This window comes from Rhinopithecus roxellana, chromosome 7 (genome assembly GCF_007565055.1).
Source record: "Rhinopithecus roxellana isolate Shanxi Qingling chromosome 7, ASM756505v1, whole genome shotgun sequence".
Lineage (NCBI taxonomy): Eukaryota > Metazoa > Chordata > Mammalia > Primates > Cercopithecidae > Rhinopithecus > Rhinopithecus roxellana.
The window spans coordinates 75,453,992-75,467,053 of record NC_044555.1 but is presented as its reverse complement, the minus strand read 5'-3'; the positions used below and the strand labels follow the sequence as shown (position 1 = coordinate 75,467,053).

General features: G+C 43.5%; 1 protein-coding gene across 1 annotated transcript in view; it reads right to left on the bottom strand.

Annotated features, from left to right (window-relative positions):
- The window catches only part of WWC3 (WWC family member 3), a 129,037-nt gene that overhangs the window by 115,518 nt on the left and 457 nt on the right, over positions 1 to 13,062 (bottom strand). The gene's annotated exons all lie outside the window — the stretch shown is intronic.

Genomic DNA, 13,062 nt, shown 5'->3' with positions numbered 1-13,062 from the left:
GAGGGCAAATGCTTTGTCCCCATTTTATGGAAGAGGAAACTGAGGCTCAGAGAGCCCAAATAACCTGCCTTAGGAGACACAGCAAATGGCAGTCCCGAGTCGGACTCAAAGCTATCCATGTCTGAAATCAGGGCTACCCACACCTAGGTAGTCCCTGCAGTTAGTGGTACAGTAAGTAGTAAGTCCTCACTAATGTTTTCAATAGATCCATGGAAACTATAACTTTAAGCAAAACAACACATAAGGAAACCAATTTGACCACAGGCTAATTGGTATTAACTAGAGTTAAGTTCCTACAACCTATTTCTGGTCACAAAAACATCACCAAACTTCTAAATAAAGACCCCTAAACACTTCTAATGTTAAACATTGAAATAAACGTGTGAAACAAAAGAATGTTAATATTTAAAGGTCAAGTATCAATTGGTCATTTATCCACAAAATTCACTTGACTCCAAATACTGCCAGATAACCAGATATCACTTCAACTTTATAAAACAAATAGTGGTACTAATGAGTCATCCTATTAGATAAATGCCTCAATGAAAAAGTTAGTTGCCTTAGTGAAAACCCCACTATATTTTTAACTTAGTAATGATTACTAGGTTATTACATGGTGGTATCCTCCCCTTACAGTTGGCAAGACTCCTGGGCAATGTTAACATGTGGCTTCTTGGCAAGTTTCCCTAGCAATTGTATGGACATTTCGAGAAGCCCAAAAAAGCTTTTTGCATGGTTAGAGGCTGCCAAGTCTAATCTACATAGTCTGGTTTCTCCAACTACCAAATCAAGGTAACTACCTGAATTTAAAAACAGATTTGCTTTAAAAATTGTTTGTAAACGCCCAGGCGTGGTGGCTCACGTCTGCAATCCCAGCACTTTGGGAGGCCGAGGCAGGCAGATCATTTGAGGTCCGGAGTTCAAGACCAGCCTGCTCAACATGGTGAAACTCGGTATCTACTAAAAATACAAAAATTAGCCAGGCACGGTGGCATGCACCTGCAGTTCCAGCAACTCGGGAGGCTGAGGCAGAAGAATTGCTTGAACTCGGGAGGCAGAAGTTGCAGTGAGCCAAGACCACGCCACTGCACTCCAGCCTGGATGACAGAGCGAGACTCTGTCTAAAAACAAACAAACAAATAAAACAGTGTTTGTAAACTATTGAGGTATAACCTGCATATGATAAACTCTCCCATTTTACATGTAAGATTCAATGTTTTTTATCAATTTACTGACTTATGCAACACACAATCCAATTTCAGTACATTTCCATCACCCCAATGACATCTCGTGTGCCCATCTGCAGTCACCACCTTTTCCACCCCCAGCCCCAGGCAACCACGAATCCACTTTCGATCTCCATGGATTTGCCTTCTCTGAACACTCCGCAAAAATCAAATCATGTAATTATATTGTGTCCACATCTGCTTCTTTCACTTAGTGTCACATTTTTGAGGTTCTTCCACAGCTCCCCTTTTCACGTGAAACCTATCTAGTGCTTGTGTATCCAGTGGCTGCACACCACAGTTTAAAGCTGGGTTGGGTATGAGGGAGGGGAAGAAGTGGAGAAAGCATGGAAGGTTCTCCCTGAATCACTGTTGAATTAATCCTTTATGATATACCTAGGCTAGTGATGGTGAATATGTGAGCGTGCATTCATTCAACAATACAGAGTGAGTGCATGGCAGACATCTCTGGGGTGTCTGCTCATTTCAAACCAAGCCTCCATTATTCTGGGAACCACAGCTGGGCTTCCAGAGAGCTCTAATCCTCCTGAAAGCATATGCAAGCTTCTGTGTGCTGGTGCCTTTTTCTGAACACAGAACCCCTACCTTGTGTCAGATTTCCCAGGGTCCATGATTCCAAAATCCTTTAGAATCCCTGCATTCTACTGTGGAGCCTTGGAGCAAGTCTAACAGAGCTGTCAACTGCACAAAAGAACACTCACCAAACAAAGATGAAGGACAAACTTAGAAATATTAGGTTGAACCATACAAATACCAAGAGTTTAATAGTTCTAAAAAACCACTGGAACTGAAAAAGAACATTACTAGAAAAACTGGTTAAAATTCAAATGTCTAGAGTTCGGTTAATAGTAATGTTATCAAGGCTGGCTTCTTAGGTTTGACAAAGAAACATCACCACAGAATATACTATGGTGATATTAGATGTTAACAACAAGGAAACCATCTAATCTTTGCAACTTTTCTGTAACTCTAAAATATTCCAAAATAAAAATATATTAAAACAAATTAACAAAAAAATTGGGTTTTATTCATTTCATGCCTAGAACTATCTCCTAAGGCAAACATGAAAAACAGAACTACAGAGGAAATAACTGCACACAGGCACCATTATCATTTTAGTACTTATATACATAAATATCAAGGTGAAAAAGACAGGAATATTTAATAAGTGAGGGGATAGCAGCTCAGTGGCAGCCTAAACCTCCAATCTTATGCCAATCATGAAAACTACGGGGCGGCAAGGAACAGAAAACACATGAGTAAGAATGCCTTAGCTGGCTGCAAATAACAGAAATTCTAATTCGACTGGCTTTAAAGGATAAGGAGATGCTGTTACCACGTTTCACATAAGAAAATGTACTAAGGGCAGACGGCTACCAAAGCTTAATTCATCCATCCACCCACCTCATCAAAGACATAGACTTTCCACTCCACCACCCTCAGCTTCTCAGCCAGCTCCCTCCTAGTTTTGGGGGAATCAGTGTGGCTGCCCACCTCCAGGTTTCCATGGAGACAGAGCATCAATTAGCAGGAGTTCCTTCCACATAGGTCTATGGGGACAAGGAGCCTTCTCCCCAACCATGCCTGTCTCATACCTCCCCTCACAGCTCGTTGACTGGGTCTGAGTCATGTGCTCCTGCCTCAGCCAATTGCAGGCCCAGATGCTGTATGATTGGCTTAGAGCAATCCCAGGCACTGTTGATATTAGGGGCTGGATCATTCATTGCTGTGGTGGGGTCTATCCTGTGCATTGTAGGATGTTCAGCACCATCCTTGACCTCTACCCACTGGATGCCAGCAGAACCTATCCCCAGGTGTAACAGTCAAAAAAATCCCTCCAAATGTTTCTGAATGCCCTGGGTGTAGGGGGAAGGAAGAGGGAATCCTCCTCAGTTGAGACCCACTGGCTTAGGGCAATCAGGCCATCCCAATAAAATGGGTGCTCTGACAGCTTACAAGGAGGGACTGCTCTTGAGAACATAAGAATAGTGTACATGAGGAAAACTCAGTGAAATGCAGCAATACAAAACGATCATTATAAATCAATAAAACCTGTCTCTACATGCATAATTACATGCAGCAAACATTTATTGAGGGTCTACTATATGCTAAGTACTATATAGACAAAACACAATAAAATCTAAATGAGATTATTTAAATTTATTTTTAAACTATAAATAACTAGATCTCTGCTTGGTTCCTTCATTCTCAATCTCTTTTTCACTTTTTATTTTGGAATAATTACAGATTCATAGGAAGTTGCAAAGAAATATACAGGGAGGTCCCTGTGAAATGTCTGGAATAGGGAATCTACAGAGATGAAAAAGCAGATGAGCAGTTGCCAGGGGCTGGGGGTATGGGGGCTGACTGCTAATGAACACGGGGTTTCTTTATGGAGTATTCAGAACTACATAAGGGTGACGGTTGCACAATCTGGTGAATTTAACAAAACCCACTAAATTGCACACTTTTATTTATTTTTATTTTTTGATTTTATTTTTTTGAGATGGAGTTTCACTCTGTTGCCCAGGCTGGAGTGCAGTGGTGCGATCTCAGCTCACTGCAGCCTCCGTCTCCCGGGTTCAAGTGATTCTCCTGCCTCAGGCTTCTGAGTAGCTGGGGTTACAGGTGCCCACCACCACGCCCAGCTAATTTTTCTTACATTTTTTTTAGTAGGGACAGGGTTTCACCATGTTGGCTAGGCTAGTTTCAAACTCCTGACCTCAAGTGATCCGCCCACCTCGGCCTCCCAAAGTGCTAGGATTACAGGCAAGAGCCACCGTGCCCAAGGTACATTTTATAGTATGTGGATTATATCTCAATTTTTTTTAATGGAAATAATTTTTAGGGCAAATCCAGTTGACCCCATACTCCAAGGCCTCCCTCATGCTGGGGACAGGCACCTGTCCACAAGACAGAGCTCTAAGTGGCAGAAAGAACACGTCTCTTGCAGTGACTATGTGGTCTCCTGGCCCAGCTCCAGGCCGCCTGGAAACACCACACCCAAGCTGTAGATGCCGTCTTTCCTGGAGCACAGAGCCTCGTGCAGAGGAGCTGCTTGGGGCACCTCCGCCTGCCTCAAAGGTCTACCCACTGCCACTGTGTGGCTGGTGACCCCAGGCTTGGTGCAGCCATCTTCCCCGTTCATTCTTAACATCAACATCCCCACCTCCTCCCCATGCTCTCTCTCAGTCCCTTCAGTTTTAAAGAAATGAAAAGAGAACTCTCCAGATGAAAAATGCTGGAGATTCCAAAGCTCCATAAGCGGCCTTTCAAGATGTCCTTGCCCTGCATCTGTAGAATTTCTGAGCAAAGGCAGAAGCACTCCACTTCTCTCACCCCTCCTTCCTCCACAGAAGGGAGAACCGAAGGAGGGGTGAGTGAATGGCTCGGAGCATCTTAGGTAGCCTGATCTCTCCCTCCACACACAAACGCGCGCACACATACACACACACATTCGAAAGGCCAGGCCAGCTCTCCGGGTTGCTGCAGAACACAAGTGTGAACAGATGCATTTTCTTCTGTTCCACTGCATATATGTATACTCTTGACAGTCAGTAAATACCTATCAATTGAGAGTATTCTAAGAATTGAAGAATACACTCATAGTAATACATGTTCCCAGTTTCATACACTGGTTCAGGGTTTTTCATATAAATATGTTTGAAATTTGTTCATGGAAACACAGAAATCAGGTCTCTGTTGCATAGTATCTCAGGAACTGACAACAGGCTTGAAACAAATTCAGCCGCTAAAGATGAAGCATTGTAACCAGGTGGATAGAGGTAGCTCAGCAGTTCTCAGCCAAGGGATACTGCCCGCCCCGGGGGCCATTTGGCAATGTCTAGGGACATTTTCGAGACATCTGAGGGTGGGGAGTTTGCTACTAATATCTAGATCTACTGGGGACAGACCAGGGATGCTGCTAAACATCCTATGCTACGTATGACAGCCCTAACAACAAGGAATTACCCCACCACCAGGGTTACTTTAGACCAGAGTTGAGAAACCCTGGTCTAAAGTAACACATTCAGGATTGCTTGAGCCCAGGAGTTGGAGGCTACAGTGAGCTATAATCATGCCACTGCACTGCACAGCCTGGGCAACGGAGCAAGACCCTGTCTCCAAAAATAAAATAAAACAAAAATAACACTTTCTTGGTTTGGACACCTTTTAGGACACTGCCCATCAGCAATACAGTAACTTGAACAGCTCAACATGTTTCTCTATGTAACCAAGCTACTGAACACACAAAACCACCACCACCAATGAAAGCTTCTGAGTGGGGTTAATAGAAGGATTTTCAGTTGGCCCCAGTGAGTCCTGGCTCCTCCTTAGGTGCTAGTAAGATTCCTCTGCTGCCCTCCTGATTTCACCTGCCTTCATTCAAGCATTAGTGAAATCCTCTGCACCGTGTTTCCTTCACAATGTCTCTGACACAATCCCTGCCTTTTCTAGCCCAAGTGCCCCTGATTGCTCTAATTCAGGCCTGTGACCACCTGAGAAAACCTCCAATAGTTTCCAACTGGCTTCTTCTCTCAGAAAGCCTACCTCTCCCCATCCCCGTATTTGGCTAGCTCATCAACTATGTTTTTGGTACAGCACATCTGATGCGAATCCCAATGTGAGTGATTCTCCATGCTTGCACAAGAAACGAGGACCCTCTGGGGGTATTGTGAGAAGCCAGGGAGAGGAAAAAAGGTGTAAAATGCTTCGCACAGTAACTGCCTAAGCATGTAATAAATGCCAGCTGCTGTGTTTGTTATACAGACACCAAGATGACCAGATGCTTCCATTCTCACTAAGATAACAATGCATGTGGGGGTGTTAGCTTCCTACCAATGCTGTAACAAATTGCCACAAACCAAGTGGCTTAAAACAATACAAATTTATTACCTTACAGTTCTGGAGGACAGAAGTCCAAAATCAGTTTCACTCGGCAAAAATCAAGGTGTCAGCAGGTCTGCGTTCCATCTGCAGGCTCTAGGGAACAGTCCATTTCCTTGTCTTTTCCAGCTTCTAGAAACCGCCTGCATTCCTTGGCTCATGGCCACTTGACTCCAACCTCTGCTTCCGTTATTACATCTCCATCTCTGACGCTGACCTCACCCTCCTCCCTCCCTCTAGTAAGGATGCCTATGATGACATCAGGCCCACCTACATAATCCAGGATCATCTCCCTATCTCAAGATCCTTAACTTAATCACATCTGCAAAGTCTCTTTTGCCATGGAAGGTTACTTATTAACAGGCTTCAGGGACTACAACGTGGACATCTTTGAGGGGCCACTATACCACAGTAAGAATTAAATATCAAACAATAATGAATGCAAGATCAAAATAACTAATGGGTATAGCAAGGTGTAAGGGGCATGCACAGTTACCTAGCCACAGTTACCTAGCCAAGGGACAGTCAAGAACAGGCAGGAGACCTGGCTCAACTCTGAAGTCGAACAGATGCTGACCTCATTGGCTATAGGAAGTGAGGCTACTAAGTTAATCTCCCTTGGCCTCAGTTTTATCACATGATCGCCTATACCTCATGCAGCGTCATGGGCTTTCGATGAAAACATTCATGCAATTCAACCTGAAAAAGCTGATACAGGAAAAAAGAAAGAAAACATCCATGCAAAAGCCTAGTGTATTCCACACGTGTCCGTCACAATCACAGAGCCAAGGGATCCCGGCAGGGAGAAACCTGCAGGCAGGAACAGCATAGTGAGGCCTCGTGGAAAACAACACAAGCACAAGGTAAGCCCCACAGCAGCCTGTCTGGTGTTGCCCAAACCCTGGAAGACTGCCTTAGACTCAGAAATTGTGCAACAAACAGTTGTTGAATGAACGAATAAATGAATGAATGAACAGAGGCAAGATGCTTAAAAATCATGTGGATTGGGCAGCTGGGTGGCGTTCTGGAAAGAGCACCCAAACGGGGGTCAGACAACCCAGTTCAAGTCCCTTGCCCTTCTAACAGCCAGCAGAACATACCCATTGGCTGTGGCTGTCAAGTAGAAAAAGAAATTTGAACAAGATGATCCTAGCTCTTCCAGCCTCAAAGCTGTGGGACTCTGAGCTACAAGCTCTGGCCTGAGTCTTACCTCCCTTACATGACAGCTCTGGGTCAGTCGAGTTGACTCATTCCCTCATTTATTCCGAACACACCCAGCACTTCCTCAAGGCCAGCACTTTTCTCCTGTTCCCCCTTATCTTGCCCAGATCTTGCTTTTTTTTTCAAAAAAAAGAAAGAAAATCCCACACCAAAAAATCAAACATGAAACTACAAAGTTAACTTATCATTTCTATGGCTGGTAGTTTCCCTGCATGAGTCTTGTGTGGTTTACATTAGTGGCACACTAATATACTAACTGAATATATTAACTCAGAGTACCTTGACCACTTTATGAAAAGGTATTTACCAGCTGGGCGCAGTGGCTCACGCCTGTAATCCCAGCACTTTGGGAGGCTGAGGCAGGTGGATCACCTGAGGCAGGAGTTCAAAACCAGCCTGGCCAACATGGCGAAACCGTGTTTCTACTAAAAACACAAAAACTAGCCAGGTGTGGTGGTACACGCCTGTAATCCCAGCTACTTCGAAGGCTGAGGCAAGAACATTGCCTGAACCCGAGAGGGGGAGGTTGCAATAAGCCGAGATCGCACCACTGTACTCCAGCCTGGGCAAGAGCGAGACTCCATCTTAAAAAAAAAAAAGAAAGAAAAGGTATTTACCATTGGGCAGAAAATATGGGAAGAACACTTTTGCCTCTTTCGTAAAGATTCACTGTCTTTGACAGTTGTGTTTACGTGTGCGTCTTGCAGGGTTGTGTGGGTATTACCCTATTGATGGACTGAGTGGATCATCCTATAGATGATCTTGCTTTTCTACTGCTGGAAAAGCACTAGAACCCCTCGCCCAGAAGGATGGGCAAGGACAAAGATAACCCTAGGCTCAAGTGAGCCCACCTTTTCTCTGAAGTGATCGTTATCCAAGAAATTGAATCAATCCTGGGGTGCCTTGCAACCACTGTTATCTTCACTTCATGTGTCTGTGTGCCACCTCCCAGATCAGCTTGGTCTCCACATACTGTCCCTGCACACAAAAGGCCAAGAATCTCCACAAATATTTCTTCACTTTATTAGATTTAAACGGGGATAACTGAACTCAGTAGAATTTAACTTTGCTTTTATTCCATCAGATACGTTTTATTGAATTTCTGGGAAAGACAGACACCATTAGCAAAAGGACCTGGAATGGAAGTCAAGAAGCCTACTGTAGGCTCACCAGATGACCACGAACATGCTCCTAAAGTAGAACCTAACTAGAGATGGTGATACACGTTATTTCCACTTCCCAAATCAGAGTGAAAGGAAGGAGAAGGAAACTTGAAGATTTCCAAACATCCAGGAGCTATTTTTGGAAATGAATTACTTTTCCTTTCACTTTTCTTTGAAAAATAAATATATAAATAAATAAATAAATGGAAGGAAAGGAAAAGAAAGATGTTAGACCAAAAAATAAGGGTTGATGATCTAAATGGAAGCAAGAGACACTTCTTCAAGGGACTGACCCCTTACAGCCTTAAAAACAAGATGCTCCCCCATGTTCATACAAACACTATCTATATAACCTTAAAAAAAGAAAAAAGGAGAAATCATTACCTGTTTATCAGAAAGCTCAACCAGGACAGTTTATATAATCCAGAAATAGACTCTGCAGGATAAATATAGCAAACCCCCTATTAGTTAATACTGAATAACTAAATAAAGGTTCCAAGAAGGTAGCAATGATGTTATCTGGCTGTTAAATGGGGATCCAAACTAGCAAATTCCAGAGCTATGGATTGTTTTCCCCTTAAAGCAAAAGAGTCTTCAGAAGACTTGTAAGATACCACAGAATTCCTCCATGAAGCACAGGTCAAATTCCATCTAGTGAGCAGATGGGTCCCCAAAAGCTTATGCCATGACATGATCTTGCTCTTCCGCCATCAGCATGATTATTTACACTTTGATCTCAAATGTGATATCATCCACCATACTTAAGCTGCCCAGAGCTGGCATTTCCAGTACTGTACAACTCCACCTGAGCTACAGGAAATGGAACATGAGGTTTCAACCACTCAGTCCCTCTATAGGATAATACCCAAACAACCCTGCAAGACACACACGTAAACACAACTGTCATAGACAGTGAAACTTTACAAAGGGGGCAAAAATGTTCTTCCCATATTTTCTGCCCAATGGTAAATACCTTTTCATAAGGTGGTTAAGGTACTCTGAGTTAATATATCCAGTTAATATATTATTGTGGCACTAATGTAAACCACACAAGACTCATGTAAGGAAACTACCAGCCATAGAAATAAGTTAACTTTGTAGTTTGTTTTTTTGTTTTTTTTTTTTGTTTGTTTGTTTTTTGGTGTGGGGTTTTGTTTTGTTTTGTTTTTTGAGACAAGGTCTCACTGTCACCCAGGCTGGAGTGCAGTGGCACCACCACGGCTCACTGCAGCCTGGATCTCCCCAGCTCAAGTAATCCTCCCAGTTCAGCCTCCTAAGTAGCTGGGACTACAGGCACACGCTACCCTGCCCACGTAATTATTTCATTTGTTTGTAGAGACAGAGTCTCCCTATGTTGCCCAGGTTCATCTTGAACTCCTGGACTCAAGCAATCTTGCCACCTGGGCCTCCCAAAGTGCTGGGATTATAGGCATGAACCACCACGCCTGGCCTAACTTTGCAGTTTTTAACCAAGTTTTTGGGTATGATTCCCAGTAAACCATGAAAATTATATGCACAGTATCAATCTATAGAAACAGTGAATTTAAACTGAAGGTAGGTTTTTTTGTTTGTTTGTTTTTTGAGACAGAGTCTCATTCTGTCACCCAGGCTGAAGTGCAGTGGCACGATCTCGGCTCACTGCAACCTCCGCCTCCCGGGTTCAAATGATTCTGCTGCCTCAGCCTCCCAAATAGCTAAGACTACAGGCGCACACCACTACACCCGGCTAATTTTTGTGCTTTTAGTAGAGACAGGGTTTCACGATGTTGGCCAGGCTGGTCTTGAACTGACCTCAAGTGATCCACCCACCTCGGCATCCCAAAGTGCTGGGATTACAGGCATGAGCAACCACGCCCAGCCAACTGAAGGTAGGCTTATAATCAAACTAAAAAATTGTTTTTAAAATATTGAGATTTTGTATACATCTGTAGCCACATCTGTAAAGATGTCTCCTTATATCTTCCTTGTAACTTTAAAAAGCAGAGTTACAATAAATTCACGGACATGCTCTGAGCTGGCACTATCAAATGTTAAACACAACACTGAATGGAATGACTATAAAACTCGAGAAGAGATTTTGTTTACAGCCCTTGGACCATATTTTATGCTATACAGTTTTTACCAAAGTTTATATGAAATGATGTTTAAAGTCAACAATTTTCACTTAACCTACTACATTCATTTATTCCACCACAATTTCATTTTCTTAAAAAGAAAAAAAAAAGCTATTATTTATTTGCCTTTCTCCTGTCAGGTCTCTATGTGGAAGCTGTTTGGTGAAAGTCCTCATATTTCTTGAATACCATTTTCCTGTGTGTGACTCAAATGCAACTCAAAAAGGGTTTTAACTGTCAGATGCACATGGAGAAAACATTGCCCTCTGACATACAGTTCTTCCCATATAATAAAAGTTAATTACAACTTTAAAGGATAACCCGCCACCTATAAAACTCAGCCAGGTTCTGTTTTGAAAGAGGAAGAAGAATGACTATTACAGCCTTCAGCCGACTCCACTTAAATGTTTGTGGCTTGCTGAACATTCCATACATATTTCGGGCAAGGTATTATGGGAGCTGAAGTTCAAGCTGTCCCCTGCTGAATTTTCACTCACTATAAAAACATCTCATAAAAGTACACACATGTTTTTACTTTACAAAAAAAAAAAAGGTAAAATATCCACTTTTGTTCAGTCAATTGACACTTTGAGCATTAGAACGGAGATTTTTTAAAAACTTGTAAGTTATTGTCTGAAAAGTAACAAATCAATTTCTGAAAAAAAAGGAATATAGGAAATGTATCTGAAATACATGGAAAACAAGATTCTCCAAGCTGATTTTTGTATGGTCCATTCACATTTGTCACAGGTTACACCATTAAAAAGAAAATCCTCACATTGATATCTTTCAGCATGAATCTCCACTCCAATATAACCACAACTGTTTTATATTACTCTTGGAAAGTAAGCCTTAGCCTTTTCTAAGCAAAACACTATTTTAATTAGTTCATTTTCCAGTTGTTTGGGTTTTTAACATACATACGGTATAAAAGGGCACTGCATTCCAAGCAGTTCTACCAATTCCAGAACCATCCAAGGGCTGATCAAACAGCTGGGGCTCTAGCCTTTGGTTAAAATTATAACATGATCTCACCTGATTTTCAAAATAACTAGGCATCTTTTTAACCTATAAAATTGTACTAGGATTGATATAGGTTTCTGAGCCTAGAGGTTTGCAATGTTCAGCGAGAATGTTAGGGAACCACGATCTTTTTGTTTTGCTTTCTTTTGTTTTCCCCTGCTTGAACTCAGAGAAATCTTCAAACAATTCAGCAGCTTCTCTCCTCAAAAGTTTATTTTCAGACGCCAGTGCCATGCAGGTAGGAGGAAGCAGGCACAATGTCACTACACTGGGCCTCTGGAAGTCTTCAAATCACTGGGAAGCCTGTGGTGTTTCCTTTTTGGCACTCAGGCCCTGGAAGGAGAGTTGCTCTAGAGACGACAAGACATCAGATAACCTGTGGAAACACTTGATGTCCACAGGATTCCCAATTCCACACAAAATACGTCTCTGTAAAAGCAGTTGAACAACTGAAACCCGTAGACAATCGAGCGAAAAGTTAAGGAAAAGCTTCATTACATGAAATTAATTAAATGAAATCTGGTAGTGCTTTTAGAAGAGTCAGTTTTTACTTGATTGGGTTTTTATACGTGAATAAGACAGCTTTGTACCCCATGCATATCTTTCACAAAAAGGAAACTTAAAATACAACTCTTGTTTTTCGTTTATTCCAAAAGCATATGGGACTAATCATATTGCATTCTGGCTGCAGTACAGAAGGCTATTTCAAACAGTTTTAACTCACGAGTTTTAAGGCGCTAAAGAGCAACTAGAGTTTGGGAACAGACTTCTCCAACTCCAAAAGGGTTGGGAATCCCTCAAGGGCCCGTCTGGCATCAGGTTTTGGATGGAAACCAGCCTGAACCCGCCAGACAGGGAACCCGCACCCCAAAGCTGGGGCGCACATTTGTGATCCAAGGTGACAGTTCATCTCGCCACCGCGGGGCTGGGGACACCTGCAGAACCAGGGCCGGGGCAGTGGGCCGCAGACGCCCGGGACCGGGATGGGCGAGGCTGCCGCACAGAAAGGAAAAGAGGGCCATCTGTCAGCCCCAGGAGAGGAAATTCCAGGCGCCCAGTTCCCAGGCGCCGGACAGCGGGTGACGTGAGGGAACCGAATGAGAGGGTCCGCCCAGCGGCGAGGGACCGGTAGGCGGCCGGCCTCGGCGCTCAGAGGACTCGAGGCCTGGAGAAGGGGCACCTCCATTCTTGGTCAGAGCCCTGGGAGTCGGGGTATTGGGAGGGCGGATCCTCTCCCGGACCCCGGGAACCAAAGATCTTCACCCAGCCCAGAGGGCCTCCTAGTGTCTCCGATCCTCTCCCTGGGCACAAGGGATGGGGGCGCCTCGATCGTAGCCTGGACCGGAGCACTCCAGGGAGTCCCCTGGTTCCGGGGATGGAGGCGCTCCGAGCTCTGCCCGGGCCCGG